The following is a 20,604-nucleotide window of genomic DNA, read 5'->3' as shown; positions in this document are numbered from 1 at the left end:
ATCTGAGATGGGCAGGACTGATAGGATTTGGGTGATCAGAGAAGAAAGCACGATCAAAGAAAAAGCAGAAGCCTGAGGCTGAACTACACTCTGGAACGCAGGAGAGGTCTGGGGCTTCTCTTTTTCCCCCCGGAGCCCGGAGCCTGGCCGGCCGTTTCTGGCTGAGCCGCGGTGGCTGTTTACCTCCGATCCTGCCCCCGCCCCCACCTTCCGCAATCTCTTTCACCTTCCCCTTTGGCGCGGGCAGGGCTCTGCTAGGCTGGAGCAGGCTCCCTCCCGCAGGAATGTGCGACCCTCCCTCTCAGAGGAATGTGCGCCCGGCTTCCCCCGCGGATCAGGCCGAGCGCCTACCCCTTTCCCCCACCAAGGGTAGCCAGGAGCCCCGCTGTCTTCACCGTACCCTCGGCGTGGATCCAGTTTCAAAGTCACCTGAAAGCCATTTCCTTCCGCGCCCGCCCCTCCCCTCCCTGTAAATCACCTGGGGCTTGCATTTCCCGGGAGTAGCTTATTTTTCTTTTGTTTTGGGCTTGTTTTGTTTTTAAACAGGAATATTCGTCCTTTACTAGACACATTTAATCTCTACACACTAAAGTCAAATGTACCCAGAGGTTCTGATGCTATTCCTCCTCCCATCCCTGGCTTCTCTCCCTGTCTTGTGCTGGGACGGCATCTTTTTTTTTTTTTTTTAAACAGCACCTTTGTTGATGAATTATTTCCGGTTTGGTTAAAGTTTGGGACGAGGTGGCCGAGTGGTTAAGGCGATGGACTGCTAATCCATTGTGCTCTGCACGCGTGGGTTCGAATCCCATCCTCGTCGGATGTACGTTTTGGAGCTTCCCTGGTGGCTCAGAGAGTTAAAGCATCTGCCTGCAATGCAGGAGACCTCGGTTCGATCCCTGGGTCGGGAAGATCCTCTGGAGAAGGAAATGGCAACCCACTCCAGTATTCTTGCCTGGAGAATCCCATGGATGGAGGAGCCTAGCAGGCTACAGTCCACGGGGTCGCAAAGAGTCGGAAATGACTGAGCGACTTCACTTATTGATGAATTATTTCCGGTTTATTTAAAGTTTATGCTCTTGCTCAAACGCCAGCGGGTCCTTATTGAATGTCTCCGTTCCGCCTCACTTTTCCAGCTGTGCACCTTTCCATGCCGAAGTGATTACATACAGATATCAGAACAGGGGACAGTTTCTCTTCGTTGTACCAAAATGGGTCTTTTATTACACGGGTTTCTTCTCCCTCTTGCTTTTCCCATCTAACAGTATCTTCGTGGACTCTAAGTTATCGGCTTCTTCATCTCTTTCTTGCTCGTTTCTCAGAGGTTTGGACTTACATCTGTAAAGGGTCACGGGAACCGAATTTCGGTGAGGAATTCAGGACGTGCCTTTCTGACTCAGAAAAGCCGAGGTGCCCGGCTTTGGAAGGGTCAGGGCTCCCAAGTCCGATCCCCACTAAAGGAGCTTTCCTGTTCGTAAAATCGGGGCCGTTTAGGCCGCCCGGTGCCCTCTTGGGAGGCGGTGATATCAGGTCTGTGACACCAGGGGGACCCCCTCGCCCCCCACCCCACGTGCGTCTTTGTGTCTTAGCGCGTCTAGGTGGCTCCGGGGCGGCTAGCGTTCCGCCGGACGCACACCGCCGGGGCCGCGCGCGAGCCCCACCTGCGGCGTTAATCATTAGCAGGGCGCGAGCCCCGCCACCGCCGCCGCCGCCGCCGCAGTCGCAGCCTTTACCCCGGGCTCCAGCTCGCAGTGCCGCGAGGTTTCCCCCGGCCCCCGCCAAGCCGCCAATCGCGGGATTCCAGCCGCCGGCCCGAGTCTCCACCCACTGGAAAAATTCCTGGTCCGCCCTCCCGGTCTCCCTGCCCCCTCCCGTGGCTGCTCCAGCTCGGCTCGGCCCCGACTTCCTGCTGGGCGCTGGGAAGGCGCGCGCGGGCTGGGGTCCCCGGGGGCCGCGCTCGCAGCTGGCCGCGCCCCGGCCGCCAAGGGGTTGGCGGTGGGCGGGAGCGGCCGGCAGTCTCGGCCCCTTCCCGGAGCGACTTTCAAACTTGTGCCTGCGTTGCGGCGGCACCTGGGTGGCTTCGCGCGCCTTGCGTTCCGGCCCCGGTGGGGCAGCCGCTGCTCGGTGAGTGTTCCTCGGTTCTCTCCGCGCCCTCCGCCAGCGCCGCCGGCCCAGCGGCAGTGCCCGGGGTGGTGTTGAAGCCCGCACCCTCCCCAGCGCCCTGCGGGGTGAGGACTCGGGGGAGGTAGAAGGGGGCTCCGGGCCTGGGCTGCTTCCAGGGCGACCTTCCTAGCCCAGGGCTGGAGCGCGGGAGGCTCGTGCCAGGAGACATTGTCTGTCCTTTAGCCCCCACCCCGGAAACGAGAGGAGCGAATGCTCCGGGTGGCTCCAAGGGGCTCAGTTTGAAATCCGGGAAGCCGCGAGGCTGCGCCCACCCGCGCCCACTGCGCGCTAGGTTGCCGGAGGGCTGTTCCTTGCCGCGGACTGTGGGCCCGGGCGGAGTGGACCCTTTGGAGGAAGGACCCGCGCCTCTGACCCCGGGAGCCCGAGGGCGCCGGCAGCCTGTTCCGGGTTGGTGTCACACGGTACTCGCTCTGGGAATCTCAGCTCGCGTCCTGGAGGGATTAGAGTGGGTGCCAGAAATGGGGTGTCGGGGAGCCGAAAGCACAGAAGCCACTGCCTGCCACTGTCTCCCTCGACCTCGCCCACTCCCGAAATCGGTTTGGTTCATTTTCTCCCTATTCTCAGCTGTTTGGTTTGGAAAGCTAGGAGAAGGCGTGCCAATTTCAAGACGTTTCGGGTCGCTACTTTTACTCTTTGGAGCTACTTTTGAAAAACAAAAGGAAGAACGGAGTGGGAAGTGTAATAGTGGGAGGCGGGAGGGGTGTGGCCTGAGGGGGGGCGGCTGGTGTTATTGTGCCCACTGTAAGATTCATCCTAGAAGTCACTTGCCTGTCTCCTCTCGTGGGGCCCCCAGGAGGCGATCCGGACCGCATCACCCTCCAGCGAACCCTAACTGGGTTTCCAGAGTCTCCTCAGCCCCACCCCTGCGCTGCTCATCACACCGACCTTGCTTAAGAAATAATAAGCAGGGAGAGTAATGATAGCCTCCCGGGCTCCGCGCTGAGCCCGCTGCTTGCCTCCCTTCAGGCAAGTGCCATTCCATCCTCTCCTTTGCTCGACTGGGGATGGACTGCTGAGTGGCTTAGCTGGGAGTGACTTCACCCCAACCATTTTCAGCGGAAAACTCGGGAGTAAGAACCCAGAAAAGTTGTACCCCTTCTCTCCGTTATGCTCTTCCCTGTGGTCCTGGGAAGCCTCATCTCCCCGCTGTTAATAGGCTTCTCTCTCTGCCGCCCCCCCTCCCAGACCCTTGGATATCTAAGCCCCGGATACCTTGCTCTGGGGGTGGGGCAGGGAGTAGGCCTGGGGTAAACCAAGTCCTAGAAGCAGAGAGTGATTTGCTGAAGAGCTGCCTTGGGCTTTGTTTTTGTTTTGTTTTTCCTGGTTTTTATTGGAAGTGGGACAGGGGTAGAGTGGGAAGAGCCCTGGTCTGGGAGCCCAGCTCTGGCTCTACTGTGTAGCATCAAAGACTGAGTCATCTGGACTGGAAGGCACCTCCGATGTGCCATTTACACATGAAGGCAGCAGGGCCCAGAGATGTGAGGTGATTGGAGCCAGGCTGCTACTGGGCAAACAGGGACCAGAACTCAGGTTTCCTCACGGTCTAACCCATGCTTTTCCCAACATGACCTAAGTCACAAAGCTTTTTTCTGACTCAGTTTCCTCTTGAGTAGAGTTGGAGGCTTGCCTCCTTTTCCTCCTAGAGGGGCCTGGTAAGGATCAGAGGAAGCCAGGTATGTGGAAAGTGCTGCATAAACTCCTATACAAAATGAAGGTTCAGTGTGGCTAGGAGGAGCCCCTGAGAGCTTTACAGTGTATTGGAAAGGTCCCCTGTGTGCCACAAGGCAGATACCAGGAGCCAACGGTGGACACTCCCCCGGCCTGTAATAGCTCAGCTCTAGGGTAAACATTTGCCCTACCAAATCGACAGCCATCCCAGGGTCACTGTGTTTACGCTGGAGGCGGCCAAAGGCCGTGGCCTGAGGGCTGTCCAGGGCAGGAGGGGAAAAGCAATTGTGTTCCAGATGTACGGCTTGCCCCTTCACCTCTGCCGTCTTCTCAGAAACTTATGAAGGCTCTGGTTCCAAGCCTGGGGGTTGCTTCAAGCCCAGGCTGAGCACTGACTTTGAAGGGTTAATCGGGAAGCCATCTAGCTCTTCCCGGTTGTATTCGGAGGTTGAGGGGACTCTGGGCACTGGGAGGTGCTGCCTTTGCAGCTGCCCTGAGGGCTGTCTCCAGCTCCTCATTTGTCCCCCGCCTCCCCACCCCAGGCTGCCCCTCTGGACCCAGCGGCTGCTCAGTCCTGGCCAGCTGCGTGTCCATAGGCCTTTGTTTCAGAGTTGCAAGCTGGCCCTCCCCAGCAGAAGCCCTCAGGCTGGGGCCCTGGCAGCTGGAAGTCACTTCTGCCAGCAGGAAGGCTTTACTGGAGTCCACCGGAGACCTGGCAGACCTTCATTTCCTCGTGTAGGTCCCATCTGGAGCCCTCAGCTCACCCTGGCCAGATTTCTGTCACCAGATCCACCTTGAATGGATGGATCATCCTCCTTTTCTTCCTACACTCACAGCCCTTCGTTCTATTTTAAAGGGTTCTTTCATTCATTCAAGAGTTTTTTGGCATCTGCTATATAGAATGCTGGACGCAGGGGACACTGCAGTGTACAAAATATATTAGAGTCATTGACCTCATGGAGCTGACTTCTAGTGGGGGAAGCCGACAACAAGCAAGATAAATAATGGAAAGCAAGTTAATGATGAGCAGAGCACTGTGATAGGAAAGGTGGATGTGAACTGTCATGGAGTGGGTGGGGTCATGGAGTGGGTGGGATGGTGTTCGAGATGGGGTGGCCTGGGAGACATCCCGAGGAAGGGCTCTTCGATAATGCCTGAAGGAGGAATTTTCCTTGTCTCTGGTTTCCTGTTCTTGAAACCCAGTTCAAGGAACTCACTGTGGGGCTTGGCAGCTTCCTAGCCCTGCGGTGCTAACCTCCTTTGAGCCTGTGTTTCTCATCTGTGAAGTGGAGTTAGTCATCATACCTACCACGTATGGTTTTGTGAGTGATCAATGAGCTAACGTCTGTTCGATGCTTAGCAGAGTCTATAGAGGTCTTCAGTAAGTGAGAGTCTTCTATTTTGTTATTTCTCCAATCAATTCTGCAGGGGTAGCCCAAGCTCTTTATTGCCATTGCTAAATGAAAAGCTTGAGGCAAGTGGGGAATTGGAGGCAGGTGAAAATGGAAACCCTACTTAGTGCAGACTTTTGTAGTTGGTGAGACTCTTCAACCCTCTCCTAGATTCAAGGCTGGGGGATTGTTGAGGATGTGGGTTTCCCAGGTGTGTGTGCTGCTTCTAGGGTGAACTGGGGGCAGCCCTGACCCACCCTTGTTCTGGAATTTCCCTTGCTTCCAGCTAGCACTGATGAATCACACCTTCATCCCTGGCCTCTCTACCCTGCCTCACAGCTGGAAAGGCTAGCTGTCTCTCCCCCAACTTCTGTAGATAAATTCCCCTGGGAGAGGGAGAGAAAAGGCTGGTGAAAACGAGGGAGGGGCAGGGAAGGTCGGGCAGATGGTGGGTGGAGCCGTTTGAGGAGAGCCTGCAGAGGTTCGAGAGTGCTCACCGAGGCTCAGGCAGCCCCAGAAAAAGTTTCAGAAAGGGTCCACCATGGACCAGAATTTCGAGTAACATGGACAGACAGACACTGTGAGTGCCGAGTCTGGCTGGACTCCGCTAAGCTCTGCTTCCACTCAGCCAATCTGAAGAGTCTTTTCCCCTCTCAGCTGAATCAGGACCTCAAAGAGAGGTGCCTGAGCTCAAAGACCGTTGCTGTCAAAAGCAGCGGGGAGTGGTTTCCTGGGGGCCGAGCCCGGCTCAGGAAGCAGCGATGGGCGGTGGAGGGCGGGGCCGGGGAAGTGGTCATCAGCCAGACCGCGCCTCGAGAGCCCAGTTTCAGGCACAGGACAGCCAGGGAGGCCCAATGGTGAAGGAGCTTTCCGGGCCTGCCAGTGGGTGCCTGGAGACTGGGTAAAACTAGGTGTAATCTGGCTTCAGAGGAAGTTCCAGGGAGGGCCCTAAACAGCCTCAACCAATTTTGTGATGTTGGGTGACCTCAAGTCAGAGGAGAATGAAAACTGGGCAGGGTCAACTAATTTGTGATCTGAAGGAGGTACATCCAGAGTCGCTGGCCACCCCTCTGGGTGTAGGCTGTCTGGGATAAAGACTGGCCTTGTGAACAGGGTCTCTGCTCTGTTCTTATTTTGATTAGCAGTTCTCTGAAGGCAGGGGCTCTGCTGAAGCCGTCTTTGTCCCCATACAGCATGGAGAACAGTGTAATCCACAGGGCATGATGAGCTTGTGCTGGGGTCCCACCCTGAGAACAGCCTGGGCTCCACAATCTCATCTGCTCTAGTTTTGTTCCATGGAGTTAAAGGAAGAAGGCAGTGGGGGTCAAGCCTGGCCCTGGGTGGACTGTTGCCGCCTGGGAATGCCACCCGAGAGAGAATGGGACTTTTTTTACAGTTCTCTGGCTGGCCTCTGGGGAGGGAAGCCCCCGGGCTTAAGCTCAAGGAATGGATTTTTAAGGACTCTCAAACTCTGTTTCATGCTGAGCAGACCCTGGGGCCGGCCACGGACTTGAATGAGGTTTCAGTGGGCACAGTGGCGACTGCACATGTTGCCTTTTGGGAAACAGAATTTGAGGGTTCTAAGGGTTGCTCTAGTTGTTGCTGGAATTTGGCTGAGAATGGAGGGAGGGATGCTAGAGGAGTGAAGTCTATTTCACTATGGTAATGGGATCTCAGGAGGAAAGATGGGTTCTACAGGTACTGGAAGCTCTAAAAAACTTTGCTCCCCAGGCCACAAGACTAGGTGTGTGTATGTGTGTGTGTATATATATATATATATATACACATATACATATATACACACACACATACACATACATGTATATATATGAATGTGTGCACATATGTGTATAAGTCAGAGATTCTTGAGCAATAGATGGCAAGTGTTTATTGAAAGGAAAAGGGAACCAGTATTCTTGCAGCCTCTGTCTGTCCTGTGCGTTGCTGCATCTCTAGTGCTTGCTGCATAGTAGGATTCCAGTAAACATTTGTTGAATAAATAAAACCCTACTGTGTGATGAAACTGTAGGAATTAGAGAAATTTTCACACTCTGCACAAATGTTCTACTCTTTCCTAGTAGAGTAGAAGATTCTAAGAAGTTGAAGTTGTGGTCAGCACCTGTGGCCCAGGGGTAGGCAGCTCTGTATTCCTCCAGCCTGGACACATGAAAGGGTGCCTTGGGTCACTGGGACCAGTCCTCCCAGGCCTGCTGAGAGTTTGCCCCTTGCATGTTGTGTCCAAAGTAGAGTATGCTTTTAGTCTTGAAAATAGTTCATCCCATAATATGTCCTGTAACCCCTCTTCTAGCGTATTTACAACATGGCCACCCAGTGGCCTTACTTATTTGCAAGTAGCCAGTAAGGTCTCCAGGTCCACCAGGACTCAAGTTCCTGCATTTTCTTTCACACCAGCTCCCTCAGACCCTGTTTAACTTTTATTCCTACATAAAAGGAATTGTGTCATCCAATTTCCAAGCCCACAACTGAAAGGCAGCAGCAAAGGAAAGAGTGTAAAGAGACCAATGTAGAGAGGAAAAACGACCACAGTGCAATTGACAATTGATGGAGTGGATGGAGATCAAGACACTATGGGGAAAAAAAAAAAGACACTATGGAAAGCAGGCATGAGTGTAAGAGCCAGGGGTCATTATTGATGTAGGGGGAGTGGCTTGGCACACCTTGGCCTTTGTGGGCATCATCATTTTGATAATTGTTGCTTTGCTGGTAATTGTGACCCTGAGTCATCAAGCGGAGGTTAAATGATGTTTCCTTGACTATTTAGGAAGGGAGGGAAGGAAGTGTGTAACGTGTTTTTGAAAGATGTCCCAGTCAGATTGACTACAATTTTTGAAGTGTTGACTCTTAGGTAATATCACTAATCTCAACAAGGCATAGTAGGTGGTGGTACCCTCAACTACAGGTGAGGAAACTGAATCCACCCACACAAGGTAGGTCACTTTTCTGGGATTTCACCTAAGACTTAGCAGGGATGAGGTCTGAACTTCTAGATGGCTCTGGAGCACATGCTCTGAGCTCTTACCCCAGACTCTTTGGAAACTGGGCACACTCTTTAAAAATGTGCCTTTTGGATAGCTCTCTCTGCAAGGGTTCCAGCTGGTCAAGGTTTTACTGTGTTACTGTGGAGCCAGGATGGGCCCAAACTTAATTCAGCTCCACCCATAGCAGACTGCCAGTTATCCCAGAGGGTGCTTGCCTCAGTGGAAACAAGAATGCCTTTAATACATTTACATTTTTTAAGCTTCTACCTGAGTGCTGCACAACATTTCCGAGGCCAGAAAATGTTAGGGAGGAGCTGCAATTTAAAAAGTCCCAAGCCTCCTTCCATCAGGAGCTTTTGTTCCTTTGTTTGGGCCCTGGATGCTGCTGAAGGGTGCTGTGCTGTGCTGGGCAGCCTCCATGCTGGTTGTTCCAGTCGTCTCCAGGGTGGTGGGGCCCGCCCCTGCGTGGGAGCTCCTACTCCTGTCTTCTCACCATCCAGATCTGGCAAATGGTAATTTCCTCCGATTTATTTCTGTCATTTATTGTAGAGATAGAATGTTAAACAGATGCAGTCAATGCTTTCTTTTTCCTCCTAATTGCTTTCTCTTTCCTCCCTCCTCAGAAGTAACATTCTCTTGAATACAGTGTTTATCACGTCTATGCATGTCTTCATACTTTTTACTGTTGTCTGTAAGTAATTTAGTTTCCTGTTGTTTTGATTTTGACATGTATAGCATCATGTTGAATCAACATTGTTGTCTAGATTTATCCATGTTGAAATATTTAAATCTAGTTTATTCACTGAACTGTTACATGGTATCTGTCATATATTATAGCTTCCTTATGAACAGACTTTTAGATTATTTCCATTTTTCTCACCAGTATCCTGTGTTTATCATCCATGTGTCAATCTTTTCTACCATGTGTGTCAGTGGTAGGATTATGGGGTTATAAATTGTGCTTTTCAAGATACTGCCAAATGATGTCCCTGCATGATTTGTGAATCAGTATACGTTCTTACCAGAAACACAAGAGGCCCTATTTCACTAACATTTGGATTGTGTCTTGTAATCTAGTAGATGTAATTTTAAAATTATTTTATAAACTGTTCCTTAAAATTAGCACTTTTGATTGAAGATAGGGATGAGCGTTTTTCATGTTTATTGCCTATCCATGTTTATAATTCTGTGAGGTTTTGCCTTTTGCATTAAAAAAAATATTAAACCAAGTAATACATCCACGTGATTCAAGCCCCAGAATGTTGTGTGGTGAAAAGTCTCTACCCTTTGTTTCCTTGCTTCTAGTTCCCCACGCTTTGACAAGTCACAGGTTCTTGGTACTTTTGCAGAGTTTTAGTTGCCGTTTTCTTGCTGATTTTTAGGAATTAAAAAAAAAAAATCTATGTGTATGTGTTAAATGAAACAAAGTGAAAGTGTTAGTTGCTCAGTCTTGTCCAACTCTTTGGGGCCCTATGAACTGTAACCCATCAGTCTCCTCTGTCCATGGGATTCTTCAGTCAAGAATACTAGAGTGGGTTTCCCTTTCCTCCTTTAGGGGATCTTTCCGACCCAGGTATTGAACCTGGATTTCCTGCATTGCAGGCAGATTCATAATCTTTTGTGGGTTTTATTCATTACATATAGCTCTGGATTGTTGTAACTTTATTAAAGTTATTTTTCATAGGGAAATTAAAATTTTAATGTCACATTTGCCAGTCTTTTGTTCATATCAAGAAATCTTTTCCTACCCTGATTTTTATTGAATGGGTTCTTAAAAAATCTTTTTTTATTTAAAGTTTTTTTTTTTTTTTTTTAACTGCAGAGTCTTTGTTGTAGTATGTGTGCTCTTTGTTGTAGCTCCAGGTCTTGTTACTCTTTTAATATATAATTTTATTTGTATGTTTTTGGCCCTGCTGTCTTCATGCTGCACGGGCTTTTCTCTAGTTGTGGTGAGTAGCGGCTGCTCTGTAGCTGCGGTGTGCAGGCTTCTCAATGTGGTATCTCTTGAGCACACAGGCTTCAGTAGTTGCAAGCATGTGGACTCAGCAATTGTGGCTCCTGGGCTCTAGGGCACAGGCTCAATAGTCATCGCCCACGGGCTTTGCTGCTCCTCGGTATGCGGGATCTTCTTGGATCAGAGATTGAACCCTTGTCTCCTGCACTGGCAGGAGGATTCTTTACCACTGAGCCACCAGGAAAGCCCTCGAAGGCCTGAATTGGAAGGTAGATTCTTAACCACTGGACCACCAGGGAAGCCCCTTCCTATTCTGATTTTATAGAAAATATAGTGTATATATATATATATATATTTTTTTTTTTTTTTAAATTTTGCTTCTACTCTTAACATTTTAAATTCATCTGGAGTGTATTTTCTGTATGTGACAATGGTTCCTCTCTCTGGTTACATATTAAAGCCTCATGAGGAGCTTTTTAAAATAGTACTATTGTCTGAGCTTCATTTCAGATCAGCCCAATAAAATGAAAATACCTTGGGGTAGGGCCCAGGCATGGTTATGAAATGGTCCAGGTAACTTTTGTGTTCAGCCAAGGTTGAGAACCACTCAGCCTTGTAAGATGGAACTGATTTTATTTTTTCCAGAGAAATAGCCAATTTTCCCAGTGCTAGTTATTAAGCAGTCTATACTTTTCCTGTTGACTTTTTACTTTTTAAGAGTTGATTCGATAGCTTTATTGAGATATATTTCCCATATCTTAAAATCTATCCATTTTTTAGTATATATGCACAGAATTGTATTACCATCCCTGCTATCTAATCTTTTTTTTTTTTTCTCTTTTGGCCCTGCCGCTCAGCTTGTGGGATCCTAGTTCTCAACCAGGGGTCAAATGCAGGCCCTCGGCAGTGAGGGTGCAGAGTCCTAACCACTGGACCACCAGGGGATTCCCTCTGCTGTCTAATCGTGTGTGCCAGTGGCCTTAGTCATGTCCACCTCTTTTGAGACACTGTGGACTGTAGCCCACCAGGATCTTCTGTCCATGGAATTTTCCAGGCAAGAATACTGCAGTGGGTTGCCATGCCCTTCTCCAGGGGATCTTCCCAACCCATGGCCTCAGTCATGTCCACCTCTTTTGAGACGCTATGGACTATAGCCCACCAGGATCTTCTGTCCATGGGATTTTCCAGGCAAGAATACTGCAGTGGGTTGCCATGTCCTTCTCCAGGGGATCCTCCCGACCCAGGGTTCAAAATCAAGTCTTTTAAGTCTCTTGCATTGACAGGCAGGTTCTTTACCACTGGTGCCAACTGGGAAGCAATCTAAACCATTTTTATTATCACAGTTTATTAAAAGAAACTGTACTTTTTGCAATCATATCCCCTATCCACTAGCCCCAGGCAATCACTAGTCTACTTTTATCTTTCTAGATTTGCCTGTTCTGGACCTTTTACATAAATGAGTTCATACAATATATCGTTCTGTTGACTAGCCTTTTCATTTAATATAATATTTTCAAGAGTCATCCATGTTGTGGCAGGTTATCAGTTCTTCATTCTTTTTCATTCCATTATATGGGTTTACTACGTTTTGTTTATCCATTCATCAGTTGATAGACATTTGAGCTGTTTCCACTTGTTTTGTATTATAAATAATATTGCTATGAACAGTTGTGTACAACTTTTTGTACGCAGCATATAGATCTCCTAGCTTCTATACGACCTACTGGGAGATGATTATTTATAAGTTAACTTTTTGAGGAATTGTTAAATTGTTTTCTAAGTAGGGTACACCATTTCTTACCAGCAATATATGAGTTCTAATTTCTGTTTATCCTCACCAACACTTGTTATTGAACATGGCTTTGATTTTAGCCATCTTAGAGTGAGTATGAAATGGATTTAATTGTGATTTTGATTTGCATTTTCCTAATGACTAATGATGTTGAGCTTTTTTTTTGTGCTTATTGGCCATTTGTATATTTTTTTTGAGAAATATCTATTCAAATTGTTGCCTATTTTAAAATTGGGTTATTTTATTGTTGTTGTAAGGGTTCTTTATATAGTCTGGATACAAGTCTATTATCAGGTTTACAAATATTTTCTCCCATTCTGTGATTTATCTTTTCACTGTCTCTCTTTTAAAAATTTTTCAAAAATGATGTGTAATTGATATATTATTTAGTTCCAGACGTACAACTTAATGATTCAATATTTGTATACATTGTAACATGATCTAGTCTACTTTCTTTTCATTTTCTTTATAGTGCCTTTGAAACATAAGTTTTAAATCTTGATGAAGTCCAATTTATCTATTTTTTTGTTTTGTTGCTTGTGCTTTTCCTATTGTATCTAAGAAACCACTGCTTGCCCAAGTTCACAAAAATTTACCTCTATATTTTCTTTTAGGAGTTTTATAGTTTTAGCTTTTACATTTAGGTCTGTGATCCGTTTTGACCTAATTTTTGTGCATGATATGAACTAGATATGCAGATTCATTCTTATGCATGTGAATATAGCTGTGCTAACATTGTTGAAAAGACTATTCTCTCCCTATTGAATAGTTTTGGTACCCTTAATGAAAATCAATTGACTATAAATGTGAAGTTTTATTTCTGTACTCTCAGTTCTGTCGCATTAATCTGTATGTCAGTACAGTGTTGATAACTATAGCTTTGTAATCAGCTTTGAAGTTGGGAACTGTGAGTCTTCCAACTTTGTTCTTTTTCAAGATTGTTTTAGCTATTCTGGCTCCCTTGCTTTTCCATACAAATTTTATGATCATCTTGTCAATTTCTACAAAAATGCCAGCTAGAATTTTGAAATAGATCGCATTGAGTCTGTAGATCAATTTACTGAGTATCGCTAACTTTAAGAGTATTAAGTGTTCTGATCCATGAACATGGGATGTCTTTCCATTTATTCAGGTCTTTAGTTCCTTTCAAGTGTTTTGTAGCGTCCCATATACAATTCTTACATTCCTTTTGTTAAATATATTCCAAAGTTTTCAGTGCTTTGTGAAGCTGTTATAAATGGGATTGTTTTGTTTCTTGGGGGGAGAGGGTAAGCCACTCAATTTGCAGAATCCTAGTTCTCCCATCAGGGGTTAAACCCATTACCTTGGCAGTGAAAGTGTAGAGTACCAATCACTGGACCACCAGGGCATTTCCCTTCATTGCATTTTGGATTTTGTGCTACTAGTAGATAGGAATACAATTGATTTTTGTGTATTGCTCTTGTATCCTTCCATCTTACTAGACTCTTTCGTTTGTGGAGTCCACTAATTGTTTCATTGTGAATTTCTTAAGATTTTTCTGTATATATAAGATCACGTCATCTATGAATTTAGTTCAGTTGCTCAGTCGTCTCCGACTCTTTGCAACCCCATGGACTACAGCACGCCAGGCCTCCCTGTCCATCACCAACTCCTGGAGCTTACTCAAACTCATGTCCATAGAGTCGGTGATGACATCCAACCATCTCATCCTCTGTTGTCGCCTTTTCCTCCTGCCTTCAGTCTTTCCCAGCATCAGGGTCTTTTCCAGTGAGTCAGTTTTTCACATCAGGTCGCCAGAGTATTGGAGTTTCAGCTTCAGCATCAGTCCTTCCAATGAATATTCAGGACTGATTTCCTTTAGGAGGGACTGGTTGGATCTCCTTTCAGTCCAAGAGACTCTCAAGAGTCTTCTCCAGCACCACAGTTCAAAAGCATGAACTTCTTTATAGTCCAACTGTCATATCCATCCATACATGACTACTGGAAAACCCATAGCTTTGACTAGACGAGTCTTTGTTGGCAAAGTAATGTCTCAGTGTCTCTGCTTTTTAACATTCTGTCTAGGTCATAACTTTTCTTCCAAGGAGCAAGTTCTTTTAATTTCATGGCTGCAGTCACCATGTGCAGTGATTTTGGAGCCCCCAAAATAAAGTCTCTCACTGTTGCCATTGTTTCCCCATCTATTTGCCATGAAGTGATGGGACTGGATGCCATGATCTTAGTTTTTTGAATGTTGAGTTTTAAGCCAACTAGAAATACTTTTACTTCTTCCTTTTCAATCTGAATGTCTTTTATATCTTTTTCTTGCCTAATTTTCCTGGCTAGAACTCCAGTACAGTGTTGAATAGAAGTGTCATGAGGGGAAATTCTTGTCTTATTCCTAATCTTAGGGGGAAAACATTCCTTCTTTTTCCATTGAGATGAAGTATCTGTGGGGTTTTTTGTATCTTCTTTATAAGACTGGGGATGTTCCCTTCTATTCCTAGCTTGTGTGGTGTTTTTATCATGAAAGGGTGTCAGATTTTGTCAAATGTTTTTTTTCTGGGTCTATTAAGGTGACCAGATGATTTTTGTATTTTATTCTATTAATATCTAAAATTATATTAATTTATTTTTGGTTTTGGATGTTAACCCAATCCTGTATTTCTGGGATAAATTCACATAGTCATAGTGTATATTCCTTTTTATATGCTGCTGGATTCAGTTTGTTAGTATATTGTTGAGGATTTTTATAGCCACACTTATAAGGGATGCTGGCCTGTAGCTTTTTTTTTCCCTTGTGATATTTTGTTTGGTCTTTTATCAGGTCTCATAGAATGAGTAGGAAGTGTTCTTTCCTCTTCTGATTTTTGGAAGAGTTTGTGAAGAATTGCTGTTAATTCTTTAAATGTCTGGTAAATTCATCAGTGAAGCCGTTGAGTCCTGGGCTTTTCTTTATTGGAAGTTTAAAAATTATTAATTCAGACTCTTTGCTTGTTAACAGATCTCTTCAGATTTTCTGTTCCTTCCCAAATCCTCAATTCGAGGAATTTGTCTAGGAATGGCATCAAAGTTATCTAATTCATTAGCATATATTTGTTCATAGTATTTCCTTATAATCCTTTAAGATGTTCTTTTTTGTCTTTGATAATCTGCATTTATACTATGTATGATAGGTCTAAATGTGGACTTTTATTTTTTTAATGACTTTTAAAAATTTTAACTTAGTTGTGCTTTCAATGTGAGGACAGATGTCGATATGTTCAGTTCTGGAAAATTCATATACATTCTGTCTTTGAAAATTGCCTCTCCCTTAATTCTTTTCCTTTTCTTTCTCTGGAACTCTTTGGATCTTGTCTCTCTTTTATTTTTTAAAGATTTATTTATTTACTTTTTTAAAATTTTTGGTTGTCCTGAGTCTTCATTGCTGCACACAGGCTTTCTCTGGATGCGGAGAGCAGGGGCTTCTCTTGTTTCGAAGCATGGGCTCTAGGTGTGTGGGCTTCAGTAGCTGGGGCTCATGGGCTCTACAGTGCGGGCTCAGTAGATGGGCTTAGTTGCTCCGTGGCATGTGGGGTCCTCCCAGACCAGGGATCGAACCCATGTCCCCTGCATTGGCAGGCAGATTCTTAACCACTAGACCACTGGGGAAGCCCTGGACCTTGTCTCTTAATGTTCATATTTTCTATCTTACCCTTTGCATCTACTTCAGGATAATTTCCTCAGTTTTTTTTTTTCCCCCATTTCACTAATTCTTTCTTTAGTTGTATTTAGTTTTCTGTTTAACTTATATTGGGTTTAACATGTCAATATTGTATACAATTGATCTTTGAAAAATCTGGATATGAAATGTGTGGGTTCAGTTATATGTGGATTTTTTTCAATAAGTATGTACTGTAGTACTACACGGGGCTCAGTAGTAAAGAATCTGCCTGCCAATGCAGGAGGTGCGTATTTGATTCCTGGGTTGGGAAGATCCCCTGGAGAAGAAAATAGCAATCTATTCTAGTATTCTTGTCTGGGAAGTCCCATGGACAGAGGAACCTGGCGGGCTCAGGGAGTCTCAAAAGAGTCAAATACAGCGACTAAACAGTAACAGCAGAACCACGCAATCTGCAGCTTGTTGAATCTGCAGATGAGAAATCATGGATACAGAGGGCTGGGTGTAAAGTTATACATGGCTTTCTACTGCCCCGAAGCCCCATATTGTTCAAAGGTCAACTATTTTATTTCCATTTAGTACTTTTTCAAAGTCTTTTTCAGATTTTTTTCTTTTATTCCTAGTTTTTGGAGTATCAATTTCTTTCATCTTCTGACTTGCTTGTCATGGTTTGTTTTATTGTGTGGTTAGTAATTTTTATACTGAGAAATAGTGGAATGCTTAAAAGCATCAGAAGTCTGCACTTATTATGATGATGAGCTTCCCTTGTGGCTCAGCTGGTAAAGAATCCGCCTGCAATGTGGGCGACCTGGGATTGATCCCTGGGTTGGGAAGATCCCCTGGAGAAGGGAAAGGCTGCCCATTCCAGTATTCTGGACTGGAGAATTCCATAGTCCATGGGGTTGCAAAGAGTTGGACACAACTGAGTGACTTTCACTTTTACTTTACTATGATGATGAGGTCTAGGACATACCAAATATGTGGGTGGGGGGCTGAGGTGGGACAGAGGACAAGATTGGTAGAGGAACTTTGTATGTCTGGCTGCTTCCTCTCATACAGGTCTCTGCGAAGAGTCACCTTTACAGAGCCTTCCCAGGCCTCCCTAACTGCCCCCAGGTCCTCCCCCATACTGCCTTTTCTCTTCTTCATCTTTTTCATAACACTTAACACTGTCCAGGAATATATTAGATATTTGCCTACCTTTTGTGACCGTCTTCCATATTGGAGTGTAAGCTCCATAATAGTAAGGATTTGTCTTACTCACTGCTGTGTCCCCAGCACCTGGCGTGTGGTTTATACTGTCAACAAATATGAGTGAGTAGTCCTGTTTTTAGATGGAAGTTGTCTGAGCCTTGATGATGCAACTTCCAGCTGGGTTGAGCCTGACCAGGCAGCAGAGAAGAGGTGAACAGTGCCTCTCCATCCCTAAACCTTTTTCTGTGACTCCACTGGAGATGTCTCATCCTCCCGTTACAAGAGCCCAGAAAATACCATCCTTCCTGTGTGCTTCAGCTTTCTTCTGGCATGAGTGCTACAGCTGCCAAAATCAGTAGTAGGGACTGGACCATCAGAAACCCTGGGGGAAGAAAATGCACAAAACCCTGGGAAGATCTGGTCCTTAACCTTCAGGAGGCTGTGACTTAGTAAAGAAGGCAGCACACACAGAAAACAAGTTAGGACACTTGCCCGTTCCCTGAGTCAGCTGTGTGGATTAGCACACAGCTTGCAGTAGAGAAGGCAACCTGTGTGCTGGCCCCTGGGTCACATGTTGACACAGAAGTGGTTTCTGGAGGCATCAATGGGCAGGTTACGAATTCCCAGCCGACTCCATGTTGGCCTCCTTCTGAGGTTTGCTCCATGCTGTAGGAACTTGTTCTGAGCATAGTGTTACTTGTAAAAGGGCAGAAAGTGCCAGCAGGCGTTCCCACGAGGTGGGCAGGGTTGGCACCTTTCCATCCGTCTTTGGCTGTATCTCTTGGCCCCACTGATGTTGGGGTTGAGGATAGTGAGCACCGGAATTCCAGCAAACCCTGGCTTTCCTGCTGCATGGCTATTGGTGAGCAAATAGCTCCGCCTCACCGGCTTCCCCTGTGGTTTAGTGGTAAAGAATCCACCTGCAATGCAGGAGACTCAGGTTCGATCCCCTGGAGAAGGGGATGGCAACCCACTCCAGTATTCTTGCCTGGAGAATCCCATGGAAAGAGGAACGTGGCCGGCTACAGTCCATGGGGTTGCAAAGAGTCAGACATGACTGAAGCAACTCAGCACACACACAGGTGTGGTAGGGAGAGTTCATAGAGAATGTGTTTATTACCACATTGCCTGCTATTGATGTTATTCCAGCCCAGCATCTTGGGAGCCACATGTGCCTCAGTGTCCTGATCTGTAAAACAGGGAAATAATTCCCAACCGCCGCTGGCCATCCCTCCCCTCTGTCTCTGGCTGTTGTAAGGGTTAATATCCTCAGGCTTTGAGGGCCTGAGGTGGGGGAGGAGCCGCATAAATGGGTTATTGTTGTGCTGGTGAATGCTCCGGCTTTGTTCAAGTGTCTTCACTATTTGACTTCCTGCAGTTAGTGTCCCCAGACTTGAATTGCTGGAGACACTTGCGCGTCCTCAGCGGTTGGTGGCGCTCACCTGGCCCGGCTGTGACCTGGGTCTTCACCCAGTGGGGACCTGCTGAGTTGGGGTGGGAAGCTCCGTTTCCTCTGTTAGGGGCCCCCCGGGCATCAGGAATGAAAGAAATGCAGAAAGTATGACCCACACGCGCAACTGATTCTGAATAGGACGTTTATTGAAGAGGTTTTGCAGGAGGCGGCGGGCGCTTTAATTCCCGAGGCTGTTGGTGGCAGCTCTCTGCTCGCCCCAAGCCTGTTAACTGCTCGGCTGCCGGGGCCGAATGCGGCTCCCAGGCCCCACGCGGCCCTCTTGGTGCTCAGATGGGAGCTCTTTTGAGGAAAGCGGTAGGTACCCGGCTGGCCAGGCCAGGGGGTGCGAATGGGGCAGGAGCAGAACTATCAAAGGCCTCCGAGTCTTGCCAGACTCTGTCGTGAAACCCGGCTGGCCACTGGCTTTGGGGTGAAAGGTAAATTTCTCCCTTGGGCCTTCAGAAACTGAGGACAGGTTGAGTTGGTCCCTTTTCAAAATCTGCCCAGGCTTCTTCCAGGGGATGTGTCCATCGAGGCCGGGCGAGGGTGAGAATCCGTGTTCCTCTTCGAGTTACTGCACGTGGTTCTGCAAGGGGCTTCGGAGGGTCTTCTGATCTCTGAACACTCGGAGTTGGGCGATTAGGGAAGGGACTGTTTGTCGAGGGACCCAGCACACCCTGGGAAAAGCAGAGTTAATCTCCCACTTCTTTACGGAAGTTTCCTTTTCCCAGAATCCACAGAGAGTGGTTATGTTAGATAAAATCTAGGGGTGGTGGCAGGTTGGGCAGGTGGAAGGATGTTGTCCCCGACCCTGCCTCTTCCCCTGGTGGACACCGCCAGGCTGGGGCCATGTCCACCACTCCGAGAGCTCTGGGCTGCAGAAGCCAGGAGGTCGGGGGCAGGTTGCTGCCTTGCCCTGCCTTGAGTTTCAGTCCTGAATCAAGGCCTGGCTTTTCCAGGAACAGGACTGCTACCTGGGCCATGCCCATGTGGACCCGCCTGCCCCAGAACCTAGGGTTTGGTGACAGCTGCCCCCTCTGCATGTGTAACCGCTTAGCTGAGGGAGAAAGCTGCTCTCCTCCCACCTGGAAACTGGTTGGATGAGTTTCTCGGGCCTCCCTGGTGGAGGCCCCTTAGAAGGGAAGGCAGGGATCTGGGGTGGGGTGGGGGGGGGTGCTGTGGGGTGCAGAGGGGCCTCCCGGGCTCTGGGGTAGGGAACCCTGAGGGACAGGGTCATGCAGGAGGCCCTGCTCTCTGAAGGGCTGGCTTCCTTTGAGAATTGACCTTGTTGTGTGGGTCTGTAAGCCAGGCCTGGGGAAATCTACTTTCCTAAGTTGTCTGGGTCAGGTGCCGGGCCCAGGTGCCGGGCCCAGGGTTGGCATCCAGGACGACGAGGGGGTGTTGCTTGGAGCTCCTGCTGTTGTGCCTGAGGGCCAGGAGGATCAGGGTGTGTGACTGATGGCAGCAGTTCATAGTGGGGGGCAGGGGGCTGCTGTTGCTTGGAATTGAAGACCAACTTGTGTTTGGGGGAGCCTCCCTAATTCTGATTTGCTTGGGGAGGGAATTTGGGGAAGGGAAAAACCCTCAGGTGGTAACACTGACTACCCCCCGCCCCCAACACAATGCCCCCAGCTGGGAGCTGCTGTTCTGGAATCCCAGGGGAAGAGTCCCTTCTAGTTAAGCCCTGGCATCTCAGTTTCTAGACTTGGCATTTGCCCCCCTGCTTTTAGAAACATCTCGTATCTGGGTAGTTTCATATCTCCACATTTATTGGGGGCCTTGCTTCCTCCCACTTCACAGGGGTTGGGGTAGATGTCATTCTTCTTCCTAGCACATTCTCCCCATCTCTTTCTCTCCTTGAAGCTCTCTGTAAACAGCCAGCATCTTCTTTGGCTTCTGGATGCTTCATGAACATTCTGGCTGTGTAGACCCCTGCGGCCATAGCACCACCTCGCAGTTGGTATATTTTGAGGGTAGTGTCTCACCTTGTCTCCCTGAGTCTCCGTGGTGGGTCTTCCAGGCCTAGCCCAGGTGCGCCCATCCCCTTGCTGCTGGACACCCCAGGTCCTTGCATGGTCCAGGTCCTCTGGGGACTCCACTGTCCCATGCTGCCACCCTTGTACCAGATGCCCTTAGGGCTCTTCCTTACCTGGCAGAAGCTTTGTCATCATTCAAGACTCAGCAAAAATCTCACTCTTTTAAAGCTGCCTGGGTCCCCCAGGTGGCACTTTCTACTTCTTCCATCAGCAGAGTTTATGTGCACTTCTGTGTCAGCACTTGAGGCACTGCTTTGTGGATAATCTGTTGATATGTCTATTTTTTAAAAACTATTATTATTATTATTATTATT

At 47.6% G+C, this 20,604-nt stretch overlaps 1 protein-coding gene and 1 non-coding gene across 2 annotated transcripts in view; both read left to right on the top strand.

Moving 5' to 3' along the window:
- Positions 1-735: 735 nt before the first annotated feature.
- Positions 736-817, top strand: TRNAS-GCU. Its single transcript has one exon. It is a non-coding gene; the product is annotated as a tRNA-Ser (tRNA).
- Positions 818-1,918: 1,101 nt separating this feature from the next.
- The window catches only part of PLEKHG3 (pleckstrin homology and RhoGEF domain containing G3), a 43,472-nt gene continuing 24,786 nt past the window's right edge, over positions 1,919-20,604 (top strand). The window contains exon 1 of the mRNA XM_043918937.1: positions 1,919-2,121. The gene's annotated coding sequence lies outside the window, so the exon portion shown is untranslated. The remainder of the gene's footprint in view (positions 2,122-20,604) is intronic.

Source organism: Cervus elaphus, chromosome 12 (assembly GCF_910594005.1).
Source record: "Cervus elaphus chromosome 12, mCerEla1.1, whole genome shotgun sequence".
Classification (NCBI taxonomy): domain Eukaryota; kingdom Metazoa; phylum Chordata; class Mammalia; order Artiodactyla; family Cervidae; genus Cervus; species Cervus elaphus.
The sequence above is the reverse complement of the archived record's forward strand: the minus strand, read 5'-3'. Positions and strand labels throughout refer to the sequence as shown.